The sequence below is a fragment of the Crocuta crocuta genome, unplaced genomic scaffold (genome assembly GCF_008692635.1).
Source record: "Crocuta crocuta isolate KB4526 unplaced genomic scaffold, BGI_CrCroc_1.0 scaffold153, whole genome shotgun sequence".
NCBI lineage: Eukaryota > Metazoa > Chordata > Mammalia > Carnivora > Hyaenidae > Crocuta > Crocuta crocuta.
Genome location: NW_027529525.1, coordinates 1,706,123 through 1,731,257, shown reverse-complemented (window position 1 = coordinate 1,731,257; position 25,135 = coordinate 1,706,123). Strand labels below are relative to the sequence as shown.

General features: G+C 35.6%; 1 protein-coding gene across 2 annotated transcripts in view; it reads left to right on the top strand.

The window, feature by feature from the left end:
* Positions 1-25,135, top strand: part of PSMD14 (proteasome 26S subunit, non-ATPase 14) — a 99,919-nt gene that overhangs the window by 10,325 nt on the left and 64,459 nt on the right. The gene's annotated exons all lie outside the window — the stretch shown is intronic.

Genomic DNA, 25,135 nt, shown 5'->3' with positions numbered 1-25,135 from the left:
CACAGATAACCTTATGGTAAGAAGGTTACCTTATTGCTGATTGTTGTATTGCAACAGTAAATAACATGTGGAGAACATTTTCTATTATCTTAATTTTTCAGAGGAATAAGAATTTTCTATTTTTCAATTTAAAATTTGAAGGTATGGGAGATTATCAGTTTTGCCTTTTAATAAAAAAGGAATCAAAATATCTTATTTCTAGGTTTACAATGTAGACTTTAGAAGGAACACATGAAAAAGTAAACATGGCATACTCTTGGCAGCATTGAGAAAACTGACCCATAGAGTGTTTGTATGTACAGTTTTAAAAGTGATAAATTCTTTATAGTAGTTATGATACATGGATGAATTAATATGTAATATTTGTTTTATTCTTCAACTTTGGTATATAAGGTTTCTTTTACATTCTTATTAAAATTAAATTTGTTTTAAGTTTTAATACTATATCTTGTTTCATGCTGTTGGGCAAATGGCCTGTAGATAGATTTTTTTTTCATCTCAAAATATTTATTCTGCTTTTAGCTGAAAAAGAAACTTTTGCTGTTTTTTGAGTTCTACACTGATTATCTTTCCAGTCCTCCATTCACAAAAGTGATAACTATGTGTTGTTCTTTTCCTGAGACTTTTGTGTAATATGTTGTTTAATGACCAAATTTTGGGAATTTTTTTCTTAAAGTTTATTTATTTTCTTAGTAATCCCTATGCCCAGTGTTGGATATCGAACCCACAACCCTGAGATCAAGACTTTTGCATGCTCTTTCAACTGAGCCAGCCAGGCACCCAAGGGACATTTATTATTATTATTATTATTATATTATTATTATTATTATTATTATTATTATTATTATTATTGCCTTCTGTTGGGACTGGTTTGCAGACCCCTGAGAATATTTTTATAACCTACCTTTATAACCCTTTTAGCTACCAGCTTTCCCTCATTTCACTGGCAATGAGTTTGTCTTTCTTCATTTAAAGCACTCTATATTGGGTGAAAGAAAGTTTTGTTTGGGATTTCATGGTATTTTCAGTGTGGAGGCACTTTTATCAAAATTCTTTGAGTAGATCTATCATGGCTTCTACTAATAAACTTTTTCCTTTTAGAAAACTGGAATCATTTTGTGATTCTATCTTGCATCCTTGCATAGACATCAGCTATTTTTACTTTTATTGGTGTTGAATATTTCTCAGGTTCCTTTATTGTCAGTCAATCTGTTTCTTTATGATTCTTCATTTTTATAAGACTGTGTAATCCATTCTTTTAAGAGGCCTGCGCCTCTTGGAATTTGACCCTTCCAAAGCGGTTTCCATACTTTTGTAAGCATTCTAGATAGCTTCTAGAATTCCCTAATTTATTCTGAAATGAACAATAACAATGTTAAGGCATATGAAAGTGTCAGAAGTGAGCTGAGGTGGTTTGTAGGTACTGCAGTTTTACCTGCAAAATGTAGGCAATGATAATTGTCTTAGTAGAATNTTGCCTTAGTCTTAATTGACTGAGCCACCCAGGCACCCCTTGCCTTAGTAGAATTCTTAAAGGAAGTTGCAGCAAATTTAAATGCCAAAGTAATTTTTCTTAAGCATTAGATGCAATAAATTATATATCCATGCTGGAAATCCAAATCCATGCTGGGGAAATTTCTGGATGTGAAATATGGTTTTACTAACCACAGACTGAGCTACATTGTATCTCAATGATCACTGCAAACCTTTGCAGTAAGTGAAAAACTTAAGTTTGGTTCAGTAATTTCTCTTTGGTTTCTGATACTATAATCACCTCATGTGCCCTCTGTATTCTTATTTGAACTTAAAAATATGTTGGAGAATATGTTATTTCATGTACGTATTTCATTTTCCCAGTTAGATGACAAACTCTTAAGGGGAGAATTTGTGGGATGCTAATTTCTGTGATATCTCCTTTATTAAATACTAGTGTGCAATGATTAATTTTTTTCTTAAAATTTTATTTTACTCTTGTTCTAGACTTATTTGACAAATACTTAAGATGTCACTTTTGCAGCAACTTATAATAACTAATAATGTTATAATAACAAATGTGTGTTACTTTTTAATAAACAGGAATCAAATGTTGTATATTGTTTATTTTTAATAAAGTCAAAGATATTTCAATTGGTAATAGCTACTCTTTGCATTCAGTAATGCATAGCAGCCAGTAAAAGTAAAAAAGGAGACATAAGCTGTTTTATCCCTCCAAAAATAAATGGGATTGTTACTTTCTTACCATTTAACAGAAAAGTCATAATTTCCTTTTAAATAGAAGCAGGATACTGGCTGGTAAGTTTGCAGATGGCCCTTTTAAAACATGAGAATACGAACAGAACAGAGTTCTTCATTTTAACAACTCTTACCTTTCTCTGAAATGAAGTGATTTTCTCTTCTCCGTTGCTAATCTTTCCATTTATTCTCTGATCCCATTCTCTCTTGAAACTTTGCTCATTTCCACTGACCCCTTTCTCTGCCTACAAGAAGATTTCACTCTTCTGTATCCAAAAACAGCAAAACTTGACTGCACCCTGCCATTTCTTCCATTTATTTCTAAAATTTCTAAAGTAACTGCTTATACTTCCTTACCTTTATCAACTCTTGTGAGGTTATATACTGGCCTCTTCCATTACTATTTTGGAATTGCTCAAATTCCACATCTCTTGACCCCTTTTCACCGACCTCATTATTTTAATACTATTCACAATGCCTCTATTAAAACTTTATCTTGGTACTTTTCCCTAGGTCTTCATTATTGTGTCCATACCAACAAAACAATTAGAAGCTTTATTTTTTTTAGATATTACATATTTAAATGTTAATACTTGAACAGTGATAGGCTAACATCATTAAATCTATCCATGGTCTCCTATATAAACCTATCAGTAATTTGAAGTAGAAACAAGCAGATGTTTTATTGATCTATTAAAATTTGTAAACTAGTGGCTTTAAATTTTAAATATATTTTTTTATTTGCTAAAGTGCTCCCAAACATGAAATTACTATAAGACATGAGGTGATTTATTAAATGCATTTACTGCTGTAATTGGCTACTAGATTGTTTTTATAACTATCCCAACTTAGGTCTTGATCTTTCTGAAAGCTGTGAGGACAAAACTCAAGAGATAGGTATAGTCAAAGCATAGTCTCCAGTCTCTTAAAAGGTTTGGTTTAAGTCTTTGGGTCCATTTTAGCTTTAGAAACAGTCAGGGCAGTCTTTTCAGATTTTAATCTTTTTACTTAAAAGTAAATGAATTCTTTTCTTNCAAGCAGGTTCTGCACTGTCAGAGCTCGATGTGGGGCTTGAACTCACAAACTATGAGATTGTGACCTGAGTTCAAATGAAGAGTGGGATGCTTAACCAACTGAGCTTGTCCTGTGTTTGAATTTGTTAGGCCAGTATATTGATTTTCTAAGAACATTGTTACTTAACCTAAAGGTATATTACATTAAAAAATTTTTTTTTATAGTTTTATTTATTTTTGAGACAGAGAGAGACAGAGCATGAGTGGGGGAGGGGCAGAGAGAGAGAGAGGGAGACACAGAATCTGAAACAGGCTCCAGGCTCTGAGCTGCCAGCAGAGAACCCGATGCAGGGCTCGAACCCACGAACCATGAGATCATGACCTGAGCCAAAGTCAGACGCTTAACCAAATGAGGCACCCAGGTGCCCTGGTATTTTACATTTTAATAGACATAGCAGTTATGTAATAATAAGTGCCTGGCACATATTAACTACTTTGGATACTAGTGCTCATTAAAAACAGTGTGATTTATAAGAAGAGTGGATATGGGATTTCTAACTTTTTACACAATAAAGGTAAATAAGACTGAATTGAGAAGATGATGTTTGAGCTAAACTTTGGAACGAATATATTGTAACACATATTCCAAATGTTGGAGAATAGGTGATGGAAGGAAGGATAATGAGGAAAGAAGCTGGTGAATGAATTTGGAGTAGATTGTGAGAGGGTTGAATGCCATTCCTAGTGATTCTTACTCTTTTTTTCCAGAGGCATTATAGTTTATAAACTTTTTTTTTTTTTTAGCAGAGTTATGAGATAACTCAGTCTGTATTCTTGAAAAGTAATTCTAGTGGTAGCTTGCAGAGTAGATAGAAAGGAAGAGATTGAAGTCAGAGTCCTCAATTATATGAAATACTTTTGACTTTGAACCTTTCAGGCACATAGTAGGATTTTGCTTCTCCATCATTTTTTAAGTTAGCTTGAGCATGATTTTGCTTTGACCAATGAAATGTGATTTCGAAATTAATAGGTCACTTTATGTGGAAGCTTTAAAAATCAGTATGATTTGTCTGTTTTGGTAAGTAAGGAAGCATGGAGATCTTTGTTAGCTGGGTCCCTGAAAGGGAATGAAAAATGTCCAAGTCAGAAATCTTGTGACTTTTGTGTGAAATGTCCCAATTAGTTTGGTCTGGTCTCTGGTTTTTGTTTTAAGAGACATGATGTAGGCCAAAGTAAGCACATGTGCAGGCCTGTGTTGCCTGTAAGTTTGTATCTTTTCTGATACAGACCCTTAGTAATTTCCAGATGCAAAAATAATGGAAAATACTGTAGATGAATGATCAGAGGAGGTTTTCTGAAAGTAGTGAGATGTAAACTGAATTTTGAAGGACTATTCCAGTAGCTTGATTTAAGCAGAATAACTTCCTGAATTGGATGTGTTCTAGTGTATTTGTTGTAACTCCCAAATTCATGAGTGTATGGATTGTATGCATAACTAATAATCAGTTTTCTGTTCCCGTGGGTTTTTGAGTAGAAATATTTCAGTTATTTGTCTTTTCAGTTTTTGTCTAATGTTTTATAGAAAGCGTTAACTTAACATAGCAATGGGAAAAAATACTTGGAATAAATGAAGAAATAATACCATTTTCATAGATGTGGAGTTTTAATGTCAGATGACAGTTCTCCAATTTAATCATAAATTCAGTGCAGTTTCAGTAAAAATATCAACTAGCATTTTAATGGAATTAGAAAACTGGTTCTAAAATTCATATAGGTGGGGCACCTGTGTAGCTCAGCTGGTTAAGCGTGTGGCTTTGTTCAGGTCATGATCTCACGGTTCATGAGTTTGAGCCCTGCATTGGGCTCTCTGCTGTCAGCCAGAGCATGCTTTGTATCCTCTGTCTTCTCCTATGTTTCCCCCTCTCCACCCCCATAAGCGTCCTCTTTATCTCTCTCAAAAATAAATATATTTTTAAAATGTGAAATTCATATAGGAAAAAATAATCCAAAAATAGCAAAGAAATTAGAAAGGAAAAGGAAACTTGCTCCACCAACTATCAAAATATATTTTAATATTACATAATTCAAGTAGTATAATACTGTCATGTAGCTAGATCAGTATAATCAATTAAGCCTAGAAGTAGACTTGTGCATATATGGGAACTTGACTTGTGATAGAAATTGTATTAAAAATCGGGAAGGAGAGGCCTGTTCATTAAATGATGCTGGAACAAGTAGCTTTCTATATGGGGGGAAAACTAATACTAGATTCCAACTTTATTCTTTACACAAAAATGTCTAGCACATGGATTAAAGACATGACTGAAAATCAAACTTTATAAGTTTGGAAGACACACCAATTAGGATGGCTATTATCCCAAAACAAAACAACAAAAAAACTCCACCACAGCTAGAAAATCACAATTGTTGATTAGGATGTAGGTAAATTGGAACCCTGTGCATTACTGGTAGGAATATAAAATTACATTACCTCTATGGAAAACAGTATGGTGGTTCCTCAAAAAATTAAATGTAGAATTACCATATGATACAGTAATTCTGTTTCTGGGTATATATCCCAAAGAGTTGAAAGCTGGGACTCATAGATTTTTGTACATCAGTGTTCATAGCAGTGTTATTCACAGTAGCCGAAAGGCGGTAACTATTTGTGTCTTACTGATAGATGGGTAGATAAACAAAATGTGATATATACATGCTGTGGGATATTATTCAGCCTTAAAAAGCCAGGAAATATCTGACATATCAAATGCAACATGGATAAACCTTGAAGACATAATGCTAGGTAAAATAAGCCAGTCACAAAAGAACAAATATTGAATGATTCTGCCTATATGAAGTACTAGTCGTATTCATAGAGACAGAGGTAGAGTGGTTCTTGTAAGGGACTCAGGGACCTAGTGATGTGGTTGTTAGTATTTAATAGGGTCAAGGATTCAATTTGGTAAGATGAAAAAATTCTGGAAGTGGATAGTGGTATTGGTTGCACAACAATGTGAATATGTGAATGTACTTAAAGCCCTGGAACTGTATACTTAAAAATGGTTAAATGATCAATTTTCTGTTGTGTGTTTTTTACCACAATAAAAATTGTAATTACTATATTTTTATCATGAGATTAATACCCACCATAGATGTTTCTTTTTTTTTTAAATTTTTTAAAATAGTTTATTGTCAAGTCTACCATGGAATTTTATTTTTTTTTTTTTTTAATTTTTAGTGTTTTTTATTTATTTCTAGGCGAGAGAGAGAGACAGCGTGAGCAGGGAAGGGTCAGAGAGAGAGGGGGACACAGACTCTGAAACAGGCTCCAGGCTCTGAGCTGGCAGTCAGCACAGAGCCCGACACGGGGCTCGAACCCACGAACCGTGAGATCATGACCTGAGCGAAAGTCGGACGCTTAACCGACTAAGCCACCCAGGCGCCCCACTTAAAAGGATTAAATAAACTAGCATGTCAGTCACACAGTAGATAGCCCCAAAAAATTGTTTAGAAGAAAATTTTGTCTTTATGACCTCAGAATAGGAAAGCAAAACTCATAAGATTGCTAAATTTGACTTCTTCAGTACATTACTATCTCTTGTCCCAACAAAGACTGTAGAAACAAACTTAAAAGACAAGGAATAGAGGGAGAGAAGATGTTTGTAACACATTTACCTGTAGCACATTTAGCAGAACCACAAATCAGTAAGACAATAAAAGATAACCTTATAGAAGAAGGAACATGAAATGGTTATTTATAGAACAAGAACTGCCAACAAGCATAGGAAAAGATACTCAGCCTCACTCTACATCAGAGAAATGAAAATTAAAACAAGTATTAGATTTTTTTTTTTTTTAAGCAAAACTCTTGTTGTATTACGTGTCAATGAAGATTTTGGAAAGGGAACATTCTCATGTAAGCTTTTTTCCTTTGGTTGGGTGTGGGAATTGGTTAAGGCTAATATATCAGTGTTTAGAACATTACCTGGCAGGGGTGTCGGGGTGGCTCAGTTGGTTAAGCACCTGACTTTGGCTCAGGTCATGATCTCACAGTTCATGGGTTTGAGCCCCACGTCGGGCTTTGTGCTGACAGCTAGCTCAGAGCCTGGAGACTGCTTCGGATTCTGTGTCTGCCTCTCTCTCTGACCCTCCCCTGCTTACACTGTCTCTCTCCCTCTCTCAGAAATAAATAAAACATTAAAAATTAAATAAAACTTTAAAAAAAGAACGTTACCTGGCAAATAGAGAACCATAAATATATGTTGAATGAACACACTGTATATGGAGTATAAATGGTTGAGGTCACTTTGGAAATTAACTTGATGAGTATGTAGTAAAATTGAAAATGCCCTGACTTCTATGACTCAGCAATTCCATTTATTCACTTTAGAGAAATTCTTACACATGTGTGTCAGGACACATGTTTAAGGATATTTATTATGACACTGTTTAGATTATTGAAATATTGCAAAATACCTAAATTTCTATCTGTGGGAAAATGTTTTATTGGAATATAATGGAATTCCATTATTATGGAATGGAATTATTATACTCCAGTTAAAATGGACTAGATTCTAGACTTACAAACATATAAAGGAAAAATTCAGGTTGTAGAGAGATATACAGTATGAAAGCATTAATGTTAATTTAAAAAACCACACTTTTTTAAAAGGTACACAACCTAAGTAAAAGTATGACAAGTTCTACAGCACAACTATCTGGTAGAACTTTCTGCAATGATGGAAATATTCTGTATGGACTCTAATACAATAGCCACTAGCCATATTTGGCTATTAAGCCCTTGAAATGTGAGTCGAACAACTGAAGAACTGAATTTTAAATTTTACTTAATTTTAATTTCAATTAATTTAAATTTAGTAGCCTTATGTAGCTGTTCAGTCCATGAAATGTGCCTAGTATGACGGAAGAACTGAATTTTTAATTTTAATTAAATTTATTGTTACACATAGCTAGCAGCTACCATAGGCCTACAGAAACCAACATAAATTCATGAGAAAGGAGGGAGGCAAAAGGAACTTTTACTTCATATATAATGTTTTCTCTTTTTATTTTTACTTTTTTTTATTTTTAAAGTTTATTTATTTATTTTGAGAGAGAGAGCACAAGTGAGTGGGGGAGAGGCAGAGAGAGAGGAGAGAATCCATGAGATCAGTCATGACCTGAGTGGAAACCAAGAGTTGGACACTTAACCAACTGAGCCACCCAGGCGTGTCTATTCTCTCTGTTTAATAAGCAAATTGGACGAAAAAAAAAAAACCTAAGCGAAAGAAGAAGTCCATGAGTACCATTAAATGATGTTAATAATAACATTTTCCTTTAGTACTTTTTTTTAATGCTTATTTATTTTTGAAAGAGAGAGAGAGAGACAGAGCATGAGCAGGGGAGGGGTAGAGAGAGAGGGAGACAAAGAATCCGAAGCAGGCTCCAGGCTCTGAGCTGTTAGCACAGAGCCCGATGCAGGGCTTGAACCCACAAACTGTGAGATCATGACATGAGCTGAAGTCAGATGGTTAACCAACTGAGCCGCCCAGACACCCCTGAAGTACATTTTTAAAAAGTCACCAAGTAAAACAAAATCAGAAATGCATCTTAATTTATTTTTCAGTACTTGTTTTTCATGCCTTGCTTAAGCACTCCATATAAATCTAGAGAGGTTGCCAGAGGCCAGACCAAGGTAGCGCCTTGTAGAAGATGCTTTTCCAAGTGGGTTGGGAAATCATTAGAGATTTTTGAGCAAAGGAGTTAATGCCTAAAACATTTTTAAAGAACCTGGGTACTCTGGAGAGGAGAGGTAAGATGCCGAGAATGGAAGCCGAGACAATACTGTTTTAAGATAAATTACAAATTTTTATAAAAGGCTTTTTTATGATATGTTCCTTGAGCTCTTTAGCTTGTTTGTATTGACAGTTTTTATATACTGGTGGAGGCTTCTGGTTACCCTTTTTTTTTTCTTAGATTCTTTGAATATTCTATTTATAGGATCCTATGAACATTTACGGAGAGCCCTTCTAAACTTGGTAGATTAATTTGGCCATTTTTCTGCCTATTAAGAAGTAGGGAAGGGTCAAGAAATTGTAATTGTTTTTTATTTCTTTGCTTAACTACAAATAAATAGTGATTTTGCTTTAGAAACAAAGCAAAAATATAAGATGCCTTTAATTTTTTTTCATTTGCTATGCTTGTCAGATAATAATTTTATTATTTTAAAAGTATAGTTCCTAATTATTCATGTACTTGAGCTGATGTTTCTACTGTAGAAAATTAAGAAAGGTCAGGTCAATAGCAAGCTAATTAGAGCATACTCTTTCTAGTTGTCATTGTAATGTAATTCTTGTGAATAGATATTAAGCCCCATGAAAAATGTGGTGCTCTTGAGAGGTCTCAAATCCACTCTTGAGAGTTCTCAAGTAAAAGGAAAACAAATTCCAGGTGAGTGCGTTGTGGTTACTCTCTGTCATCTTGTTTAAACATTCTAGTGAGTGGTCTTTCAAGGGGAAAGATCTTTAATGCTTGTGAATGTTAAACTTCTAATTCGATATGAAATTACAATAAATGGTTTTGTTTGAGTTCTTTAAGGGAAACAGTTATTTTCTTTTTTCTTTGTTTTAATTAAGAAAATTTTTTTTAAGTTTATTTATTTTGAGAGAGACAGAGACAGTGCGAGCAGGGGAGGGGCAGAGAGACAGTCCTAGGCAGGCTTCTCACTGTCAGTGCAGAGCCCGGTGTGGGGCTCGAACCCACAAACTGTGAGATATGAACTTAGCTGAAATCAAGAGTTGGATGCCGAAACTGACTGAGCCACCCAGGTGCTCCAGGGTGGCTTTATTTATTTAAGGGTGGCTTAAACTTTTGGCAGTTATTTTCAGTTACAATGAGATTATCTTCGAAAATTACATCCTGGTGAATTAGAGCATCAAAATTATGAGGAAAAGTGAAACCTTTAAGTTTTTAAATTTGATGTCAAGTATATGATGGACCTATGACATTTGATACCATTTTGGTAGAAAAGTATATGGGATGAGAAACAAGAGAAGATACTCCTGTTTAATATAGGAAACTAAGATAATTGCAATATAATCTCAATATGCCAAATGTGTGGGATGTTACTATCTTGAAAATCTGGTCTATGTCTTTTTCTTCCCTATTGTTTTACATACTTGATTTATTGGCTATCTTGCTCATATGAAGTACTGATCTTTGGGTTTCCTAACTTAAACTTTTGTAAGGTAACATAACTTTTCTGATCATATTATCATTTGGACAGTTCCCTAGATACAATACTCATTTAAAATCTGGACAGATATGGTGAGTGTTCTCTCCCACAACACACAGTCAGGGTGGTTCTTTGTGGGTGTTGTCTGGGTTGACTGCCCTGGAAGCATGCCCTCAGAGCAGGGCAGTAGCCTCCCTCTGGCTGCTTCCTTCCAGTGCTGCTTTTCAAACTGTTGGTGGTGGTTTCTCAGGCTCTTCCTGCTGGAACACTGAATGCATGTGCTGAGCACAATGGGAAGGCACAGAGACAATAAAGAATAAATTAATAATCTTGATAGTTAAACATTTCTCTTACTCCTATGTACATTTTCCCTCTTTTTACCCAAATATGTTCTTAACTGCCTATGGTAGCTCTCTGTTAATTAGTTCTTTGTTCCCTAGTGGTCTAAACACCAGAGCCTAAGCATTTGAGAGCAAAATGCTAATCAAAAGTAGATAAAGTAACAAAGCCTAGTTTTGGTAAAGCACTCTTTTCTGTTTTATAGGAAAGGTGTTCTTTTACTTCATGGAAACTGCATATTTCATTATCTAGTAGAATGCATTTTTGTTTTCATGAAATAGCCATTATCACTGAAAGGAGACAATTTTGATTTTACTTTAGTTTACACCTGGTTCCACAGTTCCTTCCCATTTTCCTCTCTAATTTCTATTTAAATTTTTTTTTTTATTNCAGAATCCGAAACAGGCTCCAGGCTCTGAGCTGCTGTCAGCACAGAATCCGATGCAGGGCTTGAACCCACGAACTGTGAGTCATGACCTGAGCTGAAGTTGGACACTCAACCGACTGAGCCACCCAGGCGCCCTGTTTATTATTATTATTTTTTAATTTTAGAGAGACTGAGAGAGAATGTGAGAAGAGAAGGAGGCAGAAAAGGGGAGAGAATATGAGAGAGAGAGAGAGAGAGAGAGAGAGAGAGAGAGAGAGAATCTTAAGCAGGCTCCACACTGAGCAGGGCTGGATCCTACAACCCTGGGATCATGACCTGAGCCAAGATCAAGAGTTGGATGGATATTCAACTTACGGAGCCACCTATGCACCCCCTTAATTTCTTGGTTATAGACTAAATGATCTTTGAATATTTTAAAGTTGAGTCTTTCAACAAGACTCTTCCTTAGGGGTTTCCTTGAGGGCTGTGAACGTTGTAGCAATATAGGGAGATAGCCAGATACTCAGAAGAGGGAGTGGGATTTGTCAGTGGGACTAAGGGCAAATGTTTGGATCCATAAAGAGAACCCACATATTTTTACAGTTATCAGGATTCGCCTAGAATTTATAGAAGTGGTCTTATGCCAAATGTGTACTAATGCTTAATAGCTTCCCATGTTTTGATGTGAGGTGTTCTATGTACTTAATCCCATTTAATCTTCCTAACAATCCTATATGAGTAGGGATAATTATTCCTATATTATAGGGTTGAGTCACAGAACTAAGAAGTGAAGCCAGTGTTGGAACACATGTCTGAAGCTAAAGTCTGTTCTACATCAACTACATCTATCTCAGATAATCTTATAGTGTTGTCACTGGTTATGCTACTTACCTTATAAATTAAAAAATCTTAGTCTGGAAATGTTTATTGCAAAATGTAGGTGAAAAGTAAATGCTTGCTTTAAAAATTTTTAGGAAACCGAAAATATTTGAGAGGATTTTTCTTTATTGTGACATGTAATATTTATTTCATGTTTTAAGAATAGTGAGGAAATGACTGAATATTTCATTTTATTCCCTATGATAATGTATACCTTGATATATTGGTAAAAACAGAGTATAACAAATAGTACAACTTTTTAAAGAAGGTTTATGTTCCTTTCTCCTTTTAGTTTCTAAAACATTTTCCCTACTATTCAGAAATTGATTAGTGCTCTAAAGTGATTGTCATAATAAGTTGTTACATTAAAAAATTTACTTTTAGAAAGAGGCTTCTCTTACTGAGCGAATTTGAATGACCAGTCTTCTTGTACCTTGACTTGTAAAAATGAAAGAAGAGGTACAGAGAGCTGTTTTATTTGAATAATAGACTTGCCAATTAGCCATCAAGTGCTTCCATCTGTGAAATTGTTGATCAGATGGGTTAGCTGGGATGTTTCCAGACTAGGGCATCATAAATGGCACTTGAAAACTGTCACTTTGATGATGAGGTTTCAAGTATTACACTGCTTGATGCTGTGGAACCTTTTTCTCCTTTTGCAGTACCATGTTTTTTTAGAACATACTGATCCCACTTATGAATTCTGTGGCATCAAGAGAACTTGGGAGACCTGCCATTGATGTAAAGTTCTGCTTAATCTGCTGCTCTGGCCTGTGCTGAGATTGGTTTTAAACCAGAGTATTAACAGCTTCTTTAATGGCCTGCACAGTAACATCGGTTGGAGATCTGACTGGCACAGGCAGGCAATGCTCATTGCCCATGGGCCATGAAGCTGACACACACTGGCAAGTTTCTTTGTACTCTCCCAGTAATATATGCTCATTTTCAAATGTCTCCCTCCCTTAAATAAATGTAGAGTAGTCTAAGTCCACATAATTGTTGAGATTTTTTTTTTAATTGTTTATTTATTTTTGAGACAGAGACAGAGCATGAGCAGGGGAGGGGCAGAGAGAGAGAGAAGGATACACAGAATCTGAAACAGGCTCCAGGCTCTGAGCTGCCAGCACAGAACCAACGTGGGGCTCAAACCCACGAACCACGAGATCATGACCTGAGCCGAAGTCAGACGCTTAACCGACTGAGCCACCCAGGCGCCCCGAGATTTCTACATGTAGCAGTTGCATGTAATGAATTTAACATCTGTCCTGTACATTTTTTAAGATTTAAATTACTTAATGGTAATTATTACATTTTAAAATTTGTGTAATAATTTAGAAAGATACATTTCTTGAAATAATGGTCATACTTTTTTTTTCTCACTATGCCATATCTTCCTTGCATGGTCTTATAATTAAAAAAAATTTTTTTAATCTTTATTTTTGGGAGAGTGAGACAGAGTGTGAGCAGGGGAGGAACAGAGAGAGAGGGAGACACAGATCCAAAGCAGGCTCCAGGCTCTGAGCTGTCAGTATAGAGCCCAACGCAGGGCTTGAAACCCACAAAGCCGTAAGATCATGACCTGAACCGAAGTCTGATGCTTAACCGACTGAACCATTCAGGTGCTCTGCTTGGTCTCATATTTTATAGGATGTGTTCCTTAGTAAGTTGACTTCTCTGAATGTTTGTGGATATAGTTAGATTATGGAGTTCCTCTCTGGTCCTCAATTTGTGTAGGGACATATTCATGCCTTTGTCACTTTGTGGACACCAGCTTGGCTTTCTATCTAAACTCCTTGAGAAAGGCATTAGGCAACGATGATGAAAGCCCACATTCTGTAACTAGACAAGATCTGAATGGTGGCTGAGATCTGTGGAAGAGAAAGAGAGAATGACAATACAGTATCCATATGCAAGAAAACAGATGTTTGGGATCTTGTTCCTATTCATTTTTCTTAGTTTCATACATTACCGTCATCCTTAGTCCCTTCAACTTCTCTGAGCTATCTCCCAGTGGGGAAAAAAAAAAAGTATCAATTCAAATGTTTTGTTGTTTGTTATTTTGGATTACCTAACCACTGTGCCTTTTCTATTCTCAGGTTTGGCTTTTGTTCCCTCTCCTAGGCAGAAATATCCTGGAGTTAATAAATAGCACTGATTAAGCCACAGGTTGCCATTGTACAGGTGAAGAAATTGGGGCATATGAAAATTAAGTAGCTACGACATTTGAAGGAAAAAATAATGATTTCAGAGTAGAACTGAAAGACTTGCTTTTAAGTGGTCCTCTGTAGAGCATAAAACAGCAGTGTAAGAAAGGGAAAAGAGAAATAGATGTGACAGTATGACCTGTGCCTTCCTTCCCAAAAGAATAGAATTTCCCCTAGGCCTTTTGACCACAGCTCTGTAATAATATTTTGTTGACTTTTTTTTTCCCCTTTCCCTGTTCCTTTAATTCCTCTGAAATAAGAACTCTGTAATCTTTTGGTTGGTATACAAATTGTATTAAGCATAGATGCTTAATGACATTAAAGTAGAGGTCAGTAGTATTTCTAGGAAGTCTTGGAGAGATGTTTCCTATCCCTTAATCTCTTATCTGTTATGCCTCAGAACTTCTGAGTTTTTTATACTTCTATCATATATTGTTAGCATAAATCAAGGAGGTTTTTTTGAGAACTGAACAAGGTAGTTTTAAATAGGTAGTATGACTTCATACAGAGTTCAGAAGTTAGAATAAGTTGAATAAATGCCCTTGCTCTTTCTGTCATCTTCTCTAGAAACAACCACTGTTACCAGTTTCTGTCCTTTTAGAGATGCTCTGTGTTAGTGCTGTCCAGTAGCACTTTCTGTGAACAAAGAAATGTGTTAGACTCAGCTGTGCAATGTGGTATCTGCTAGTGACTGTTGAGCCCATGAAATATGGGTGATATCGCCGAAGGACTAAATTTTTACATTGAATTTTAAATAATTTAAGTTTATTATTTTTTAATTAAAAAAATTTTTTTTTGAGACAGAGAGAAACAGAGCACAAGTGGGGAGGAGGGCAGAGAGAGTGGGAGACGGAGACACAGAATCTGAAACAGGCTTCAGGCTCTGAGCTGTCAGCGCAGAACCCAATACAGGGCTCGAACCCACGAACCGTGAGATCATCATCTGAGCTAAAGTTGGACGCGTAACCGACTGAGCCACCCAGGCGCCCCCTAAATAATTTAAGTTTAAAAGTTAACTTGAGGGGCGCCTGGGTGGCTTAGTCGGTTAAGCGTCTGACTTTCGCTTAGGTCATGATCTCGCGGTTCGTGGGTTCGAGCCCTGCGTCAGGCTCTGTGCTGACTGCCAGCTCAGAGCCTGGAGCCTGCTTCAGTCTGTGACTCCCTCTCTCTCTGACCCTTCCCTGCTCACGCTGTCTCTCTCTCTCTCTCTCTCCCCTAGAAATAAATAAAACATTAAAAAAAAAATCTAAAAAAAAAAAGTTCACTTGAGAGAGAGAGAAAAAAATGAACCAGTGGGGGAGGGGTAGAGAGAAAGGAAGACAGGATCTGAAGCAGGCTCTGTGCTAACAACAGAGAGCTAAATGTGGGACCTGAACTCATGAACCATGAGATCATGACTTGAGCCAAAGTCGGATGCTTAACTGACTGAGCCACCCAGGGCCCCTCAATAATTTAAATTTAAATAGCTACATAGAGTCAATAGATACTGTATTGGACAGTGGAATGTACATACTTAATAGTATATCCTGGATATTATTTCCTCCCATATTCAGGACATCTAAAGCTACCTTATTTTTCTTTAAGTGATTGTTTACTATTGCCTTTTATGGATGAACCATGACTTATTTAACCAATCTTCTATTGATACACACTTGGGTTGTTTCTTGTATTAATGTTTTTGAAAAGATATTTACTACAACATTGGCAGCTTTGAATTTAGGCATCACTGCTTACCTTGATCACTGTGCACACATTGGTTAACTTCTTTCAGCCCCAGCTTCCTCATTTATACTATAGACACAATAGTACTCACTTTGCAGGATTATGTGATTATTAGAAGTAATGTTAAATAATGGACCTCCAGAGTGGTGCTAGGAGCCCATATTAGGAGTGGTAGATGATGGTAGTCTTACTGTTAACTTATTTTAATAATGAAACCATAACAACGCAGTGGACTGTATTTAATGTTGAATTATGGCAGAACATTCAAAAGGCTTCGCTTAGCCCAATTTAGGTTTGTAAGTACAGATAGTTTCCACCTTTTATTCACTTGACTTCTCTGAATTGTACATAGCCATCTGTAGATTACTTTTCATATGCTAATCTAGAACTTTTTTATATCAGCTGGCAAAATTGTACATTTCATGCTCTTACATGGTGCCTTCTTCGTGATGGTCTTCTTTAAGCAGGGTCACTGGTTTTTTTTTTTTTGGTAGTTGACATTCAACATTATATTAATTTCAGATGTACAACATAGTGATTTAGCATTTCTTTGCATTACAAAGTGATTTAGCTGCCATCTGTCACCATATGAAGTTTTCATAATGATATTAAATCTGTTCCCTGTGCTATACATTGCTTCCTCACATACTATTTATTTTATAACTAGAAGTTTGTACCTTTTAATCTCCTTCCCCTATTTTGCCCATTCGCCCTCCACCCTTCTTCCTTGGCAACCACCAGATTGTTCTCTGTATCCAAGAGTCTGTTTCTAACTTGTTCTCTTCATTTGCTTTGTTTTTAGATTCCACATGTAAGTGAGATTATATGGTATTTTTCTGACTTATTTCACTTAGTATAATATCATCTAGGTCCATCCATGTTGTTGCAAATAACAAGATTTGATTCTTTTTTGTGGTTGAGCTATTTTCCATTGCATATATACCACAGCTTTATCCATTCATCTATGGATGAATGCTTAGGTTGATTCCATATTTTAGCTATTGTAAATAATGCTGCATTGAACATAGGGATATATATATCTTTTTGAATAGTGTTTTTGTTTTCTTTGGATACATATTGAGGAGTGGAATTTCTAGGTCATAGGGCATTTGTAGTTTTAATTTTGGGGAGAACCTCCATACTATTTTTCATAGTGGCTGCATTAATTTAAGTTCCCACCAACAGTCCACAAGGGTTCCTTTCCCTCCACATCTTTGCCAACATTTGTTATTTCTTGTCTTTTTTCATGATAGCCATTCTGACAGGTATGAGATGATATCTCATTGTGGTTTTGATTTACATTTTTTCTGATGATTAGTGGTGTTGAGCATCTTTTCATGTGTCTCTTGGCCATCTGTATGTTTTCTTTGTAGAAATATCTACTCATGTGCTCTGCCCATTTTTAAATTAGATTGTTTTTTGATATTGAGTTGTGTGCATTCTTTATATATTTTGGATATTAGCCCCCATTTATCATTTATATCATTTGTAAATATCTTCTCCCATTCAGTATGTTGCCTTTTTGTTTTTAAAAAAATTTTTATGGTTGCTATGCACAAGCTTTTTATTTTGATATAGTACCATGTGTTTATTTTTGCATTTGTTGCCCCTGCCTAAGGAGACATCCAAAAAATACTGTTCAGACTGATGTCCAAAAGCTTACTGTCTATGTTTCCTTCTAGTTTTATTGTTTGCAGTCTTACATTTAAGTCTTTAATCTATTTTGAGTTTATTTTTGTATATGGTATAAGAAAGTTGCCTTGTTTCGGGGTGCCTGGGTGGCTTAGTCGGTTGAGCGTCCGACTTTCGCTTAGGTCATGATCTCGCGGTTGTGGGTTCGAGCCCCGCGTCGGGCTCTGTGCTGACTGCCAGCTCAGAGCCTGGAGCCTCTTTCGGTCTGTGACTCCCTCTCTCTCTGACCCTCCCCTGCTCACGCTGTCTCTCTCTCTCTCCTAGAAATTAAAAAAAAAAAAAAAAATTAAAAAAAAAAGTTGCCTTGTTTCATTATTTTGCATGTAGTTGTCCAATATTCCCAATATCATTTATTGAAAAGACTGTTCTTTCTCCATTGTTTCTTGCCTTCTTTGTTGTAGATTAAATGCGTAATGTGGGTTTATTTCAGGGCTCGTTATTCTGTTCCATTGATCTGTGTGTCCATTTTTGTGCCAGTACCATATATCTTTGACTACTATAACTTTGTAATATTGTTTGCACTTGGAGCATTATATCTTCAACTTTTTTTTGTTCTTTATCGAGATTGCTTTGGTTATTCAGGTTTTTATGGTTCTACATAAACCTTACAAATCAATGGATTATTTATTTGTTCTAGTCTTATGAAAAATGTCATTGGTATTTTGGTAGGGATTGAATTTAATCTGTAGATGCTTTGGATAGTGTAGACATTTCAACAATGTTAATTTTTCCAATCCATGAGCATGGTATATCTTGCCATTTATTTGTGTCATCTTTAATTTCTTTCATCAGTGTCTTACAGTTTTCAGAGTACAGGCTTTTCACCTCCTTGCTTAAATTTGTTTCTAGGTGTTTTATTCTTTTGGTGCAATTGTAAATGGGATTATTTTCTTAATTTCACTTTCTGACAGATAATAGTTTATAGAAAGAGAACATTTTAATTTCGTATCTTGCAGCTTTATTGAATTTATTTATTCGAATCGTTTTTTGTTGAACTCTTAAGTTTTTCTGTATATAGTATCATGTTACTACAAATAGTGACAACTTTACTTTTCCAATTTAGATGCCTTTTATTTCTTGTGGCTAGGACTTATAATATATTGAATTAAAAGGTCACTGTTGTTAATATAACATTGTATTGGAATATTTTATGATATATTGGAATATTGGTGAGTAACAGAGATCTAAAAAGGCTCTAATACTATTTAGAGATGGCTGTAGATCTTAAAGTTATATGAATTATGGAAGCATATTATGAGTTTTGGTGTAATTTTTTTTCTTTAGTATTTTCAATGCTGTTGCTTGTTTGAAATAAAACCTTTAGCATTATATTGAAGAAGTAAACTTTTTTGAACACAGTATGTATATCTCTATTAAGTTTTAAATTTTTCTCAGCAATTTTTTGTAATGGTTAAATGTATAGAATTTAAAAAAAAAATTTTTAAGTTTATTTCTGAGAGAGAGAGAGAGAGACCATGTGAGCACGGGAGAGTCAGAGAGAGAGAGGGAGACACAGAATCTGAAACAGGCTCCAGGCTCTGAGCTGGCTGTCTGCACAGAGCCTGACATGGGGCTTGAACCCATGAACCGTGAGATCATGACCTGAGCCGAAGTCAGACGCTTAACCGACTGAGCTACCCAGGCGCCCCATATGTATAGAATTTTTACATTCTTTCATATTTATGTCATATTTCATATTTTTGATGCTATTGTAAGCAGTAATTTTATTTCATTGGTATGTTGTCTGTAAAACAGACAGTTTTACTTCTTTCTTTCAAATCTGGATGCTTTTTATTCCTTTTTTTTGTTGAACTGAATGGAACCTGCAGTAAAATAAAAATATCAAATAGATGTAAAAGTGGGCTTTCCTGTCTTGTTCCTAATCTTAGGGAAAGCATTCATTCTTTAACCATCAAGTGTATTAGCTATATGTTTTTAAATAGATGTACTTTATCAGGTTACAGAAATTCCTTATTATTTTTACTTAGTTTTCATCTAGAATGGATATTGGATTTTGTTAGATTCTTTTTTTGCTTTTGTTGAGATGATCATATTGACCCTTTATTGTTATATAATGAACTTCTTTAAATTGTTTGTTATTAATATAGAAATTCCAGTTTTCTTTTTGATTAGTGGTAATGTGGCACATTTTTTCTAGTGAACTTATTTGGGTTTTTATTTAACCTACTTGTACCTTTCTTGTAAGAAGCATATAGGTGGGTCTTATTTGTCTTTAATTCAGTTTGGTAATCTTGGCTTTTTATGTTTCCTTCCTTCCTTCCTTCCTTCCTTCCTTCCTTCCTTCCTCCCTCCCTCCCTCCCAGTTTGGTAATCTTGGCTTTTTAGGTAATCTTGGCTTTTTATCTTTTCTTTCTTTCTTTCTTTCTTTCTTTCTTTCTCTCTCTCTCTCTCTCTCTCTCTCTTTCTTTCTTTCTTTTTTCTTCCCTCCCTCCATCCCTTCCTCCCTCCCTCCCTTCCTTCTTTCCTTTCTATTTATTTTGAGACACACACACAAACACACAGTGGGGGAGAGACAGAGAGAGAGGGAGAGGGAGAGAATCCCAGGCAGGGTCCACACCGTCAGAGCAGAGCCTGATGCAGAGCTCAAACTCACAAACTGTGAGATCATGTCTGAGCCGAAATCAAGTTGGATGCTTAACCAACTGAGCCACCCAGGTGCCCCAGTCTTGGCTTTGTAATTGAGATATTTAGGTCATTTACATTTAATACAGTTATTGATATGATTACATTTAAATCTATCATATTACTGTTTACCAATTTTTCTCAAATACACGTAACATAAACTTTACCATTTTAACCCTTCTTAAGTGTACAGTTCAGTGGCATTAGGTATATTCTCACTGTTGTACAATCACCACCATCCATCTCCAGAACTTCTTTATCTTCCCAGACAGAAGCTCTGTACTTACTAAACAATTCCTCATTTCTCATTTCCCTTTCTCCCAAGCCCTTGGCATGTGAGTGGGGGGGGCGTAGGGGGGGAAGGGGGGACAGAGAGAGTGGGGAGAGAATCCCAAGCAGGCTCTGTGACCTTGAGATCATGACCTAAGCAGAAATTAAGAGTTGCATGCTAAACTGACTGAGNATTGTCTATTAAAGGTTTAAATATATATTATATATATAAGCTTCTTTATATAGTTTGCAAACATTTTCTTTGAATCCATGGGCTGTCTTTTCACTTTCTTGATGGTGACCTTTGAAACACTAAATTTTTTCACCTTTATTGAAGTCCAGTGTATCAGTTTTCTTTTTTATAACTTGTGCCTTTGATGTTGCACGAAGAAATCACTGTCTAATGAAAGTTCATGAAAAAGTACTCTTCAGTTGTCTTCTAAGAGTTTTATGATTTTAGGTCTTAAATTTATTTTTGTGATGGTGTGAGGTGAGGATCATGCTTCTGCATGTAAATATTCTCAGCACCATTGAAAAAAACTCTTTTCCCAACGAATTGTGTTGGTCCCTTTGTCAGAGACCTGTAGACTTCTAATGTTAGGATTTATATCTGAACTTTTAATTCTGTATTGTTGACCTCTGTATTTCTCCTTCCTATAATACTTTTAAGATCTTTCTCTTTATCACTGGTTTTTAGTTATGGTATGCTCTGTATTGATGTTGTTCATGTTTCTTGTGCTTGTGATTCTTTGAGACTCCTGTATCGATAGGTATTATTTTCATCAAGTTTCAACAAAGTTTGATATTACTTTAAATATTTTTCTGTTCTCTTACCAATCAGCCACCATTCAAGGATCCCAAAGACATGTATATTTTTTCTTATTTTAGTTGACCTATAGTTCATTTATGGCTCTGTTAATTTTTTTCCTATCTTTTTGGTTTCTTTGTTTCATTTTTTATTGCTGTGTCTTCAGGTTAACTCATTTTTTCTTGTGCAAGATTTAATCTTCCAGTATATTTATTTCATCCAGTGTATTTTTTATCTAAATATTTTTTCACCTTTTGGTTACCCATGGACATCCTAGAGTTTAAAGCTCCACCAAGCCTGTCAAAATTCACCCCTACTTTATCTTATTACTACTGACGTAATTATAGTTTTCACCTCAGGAACTTCTACTTGGTCATTTTATGTCTTCCATATCTCTACTTTTTAACAATTATAATAACATTTTAGTATCGTTGTCTGTTAATTTTAACATCTTTGTCAGTTCTGAATTGGTTTCTATTGGTTGATCTCCTTTGCATGCCTGGTCATTTTTCACTAGTGCCTAAGTGAATTTTGCCTTGAATGCTGGCTCTTTTTTATTCTCATAAATATTCTTGATATTTGTTATGGAATGCAGTAAGTTACTTGAATCTATTTGATTCTTTCTAGTTTTGCTTTTAAAAATTTTTAGGTGAATCTAGAGCAGTGCTTAGTTTGGGGCTCATTATATTCCACTATTGAGGCAAGACCCTTCTGTCTAATCAATGCCTTTGCATTTGGACATTTTTCAGTTTTCTTGGTGGGAACTGGCACTATATCCAGTGCTATGTAAGAGGTAAGTATTCTCTTCTCTAATCCTTTAGGGTGGTTCTTTCCTCAGCTTCGGGTAGTTTTTCACACACATGTGCTTATCAGCACTCAGCTGAATACCCAAGGAGGAACCTCAAAGTCTCTAGGGTTTTCTCTCTTAGCAGCTGTTTTGTCAGCTATTATCAGTACTCTGTCCTGATAACTTGAGCTGCTTTGGTCTCACAGTAATCTCAGCTCCATCACCTCAACTCAGAGGGTCCACTAGACTCTGCCTGTTTTCCTTCCCCTGCACTGTAGCCTGGAAACTGTCTTAAGGCAGTAAGCTTGGGAGGTAGTAAGACTCATCTCTGTGTTTCCCAGTTCTCAGAAATCACAGCGTTGGGGCGCTTGGGTGGCTCAGTTTGTTGGGCGGCTGACTTTGGCTCAGGTCATGATCTCATGGTTCGTGGGTTTGAGCCCTGTGTCAGGCTCTGTGCTGACAGCTCAGAGCCTGAAGCCTGCTTCAGATTCTGTGTCTCCCTCTTTCTCTGACCCTCCCCTGCTCATGCTGTCTCTCTGTCTCTCAGAAATAAATTTAAAAAAAGAAAAGAAAAAAAAAGAAATCACAGTCCTTTGTTGACTGATCAACCGTGTCTTACAAACTGCTGTTTTATATAGTTTTGTCTGTTTTTTATTTGTTTTAAGTGGGAATGTAAATTTAGTCTCTGTTACTACATCTTGGATACAAGCAGATCTCTCTTTTATTTACTTTTTAATGGGAAAAATTTGTCTTGGACTACATTCTAAATGCGGTTCTGTTTTCCGCTTGAACTTTATAGAGATCAATATTAAAATTGTACTGAAAAAAATACATTGAAATTGAATAATAGGGGCTCCTGGGTGGCTCAGTCAGTTAAGCGTCCGACTTTGGCTCAGGCTATGATCTTGCGGTTCGTGGGTTCGAGCCCCACATCGGGCTTTGTGCTGGGAGCTGAGAGCCTGGAGCCTATTTCAGATTCTGTGTCTGCCCCTCTCTCTCTGCCCCTCCCATGCTCACGCTCTGTCTTTCTCTGTCTCAAAAACTGTAAAAATTTTTTTAGATTAAAAAAAATGAATAATTAGTTGAAACCATGTTAACTGAAAGTGCCATTCTTATCATTCAGAGGGAGTAAATAAACAAGATAGGTTGAGACCTGTATTGCTTTATGGGTACATAAAATTGAATGTGTAGGGCTGGATTTCTTAAACATGATAGCATTAATACTAACAGGATAGATTGGTAAATTAATTTACATTGGAAAATAAAATTCATCTTCCTCCAAAAACACCACTATAGAATAAATAGTTAGCATTTGTGGAGCACTTACATGTGCCGGACACTGTTCTAAGTAATTTAAATATATTAAACTCATATACTCTTTACAACAACTGTGCAAAGTTGGGTTATGTTGTTATCCTCAGTTTTCAGATGAGGTATGTCTCAGCTGAGACATGAAGAAGGTTACAAAGCAAAATGGTGAGCCACAAATTGGGAAAGCGGTTTCTAACATATAGTTGAGAAAACACTAGTTACCAGTATATATAAGAAACCAGAAAGAAGATGTCCATTTGTAAATGAGCAAAAGAGACAAACATCATAAGAAGCATGAATATAAACTATTAAAAAAAAACTATAAAAGCATATAATCACCTTTGTAAAATCTAGTAATGGTAAAGGTTTGCCTGCTTTACAACCTAGCAGATCTTTTCCTAATTATGTTCCCTGGTGAAAGTCTCCCACATGGATACAGGAACATTCATAACAGCATTGTTTATAACAGGGGTTGTTACCCTTTTCTTAAAGGGCCAGATAGTAAACATTTTAGGCTCGTCGACCAAATGGTCTTTGTTGCAATTTTTCAATTCCGCTCTGCAACTGTAGTATTAAAGCAGCCATATGTAATAAAAAAAGAAAAAAATGAATGGACCTGGCTCTGTTCCAATAAAACTTCATTTTCAGAAACAGTCAGCTGGCTCACCCACGGGCTGTAGTTTGCTGATCTCTATTTCATAATATCAAGAAATTGAAAACAGCCTATTGTCCATCGGTAGGAGAATGTGTATATAATTTTGCTTAACAGTGGAATTTTGTAAAGTAGGTGATTTTCACATACCAACATGATTAATCCATACTAATATAATGAAAAAAGCAAGTGGAGGAATAATACATTGTATATGAAGTTTGTGTATACAATTTAAAAAAATATTATAATACTATATTTCATTTATGTATATTTATTTTTATATAGTGAAAGTATAAAGAAATGCATGATAATCACCAAAATTAGAGTTGTGGGTATATTAGGGGTATGGGGAGGATGCAGTCAGTCAGAGAGGATCACACAAGAGCTTCAGCCCAACTGTTTTATTTCATAAGCTGGATAATAAGTGTATTACATTATTTATTACATCTTTTTGTACCTCTTATTTTATAAGTTTAAAAGAAACAAAGTTTAAAAGTAACAAAATAACAATGATTAGTTAGAAAAAACATTAGTTGTTCACACTTTGGATAGTTCTCACTTGGCTCTCTTCCTCTCAGTTGCTGCCTTATGAGTGTCCTTGCAGTCTCTCACACCCAGGAAAGCAACTTTCTACTCTTAGGCCTAAGACAGATGAGCTCTCCAAGTGAACAACCCCTGTGCCCAGTCTGCTACCAATTTGGTTTACTGTCTTAATCTCTTATTCTCTTTCTAGTGTGTTTCAGGTATCTTAATTTCCTTTTCTGTCGCTTTTCATTTATTCTGCCTCTTGGATATATTTATCTTTCTGGGAGAAGGGATCTAAAGTTCTTAATGGAGACCACACAAGCAAAGGATTGCCTTTGGCATTTTCATGCATGCTTGGCTCACAGAGGCATCAGAATGCCTGCTGGCATGTTTGTGGGTGAGATAGTGATCAAAAATAAAAGCTAAAACTGCATTTATTTATAAAGAGATTGAAGAG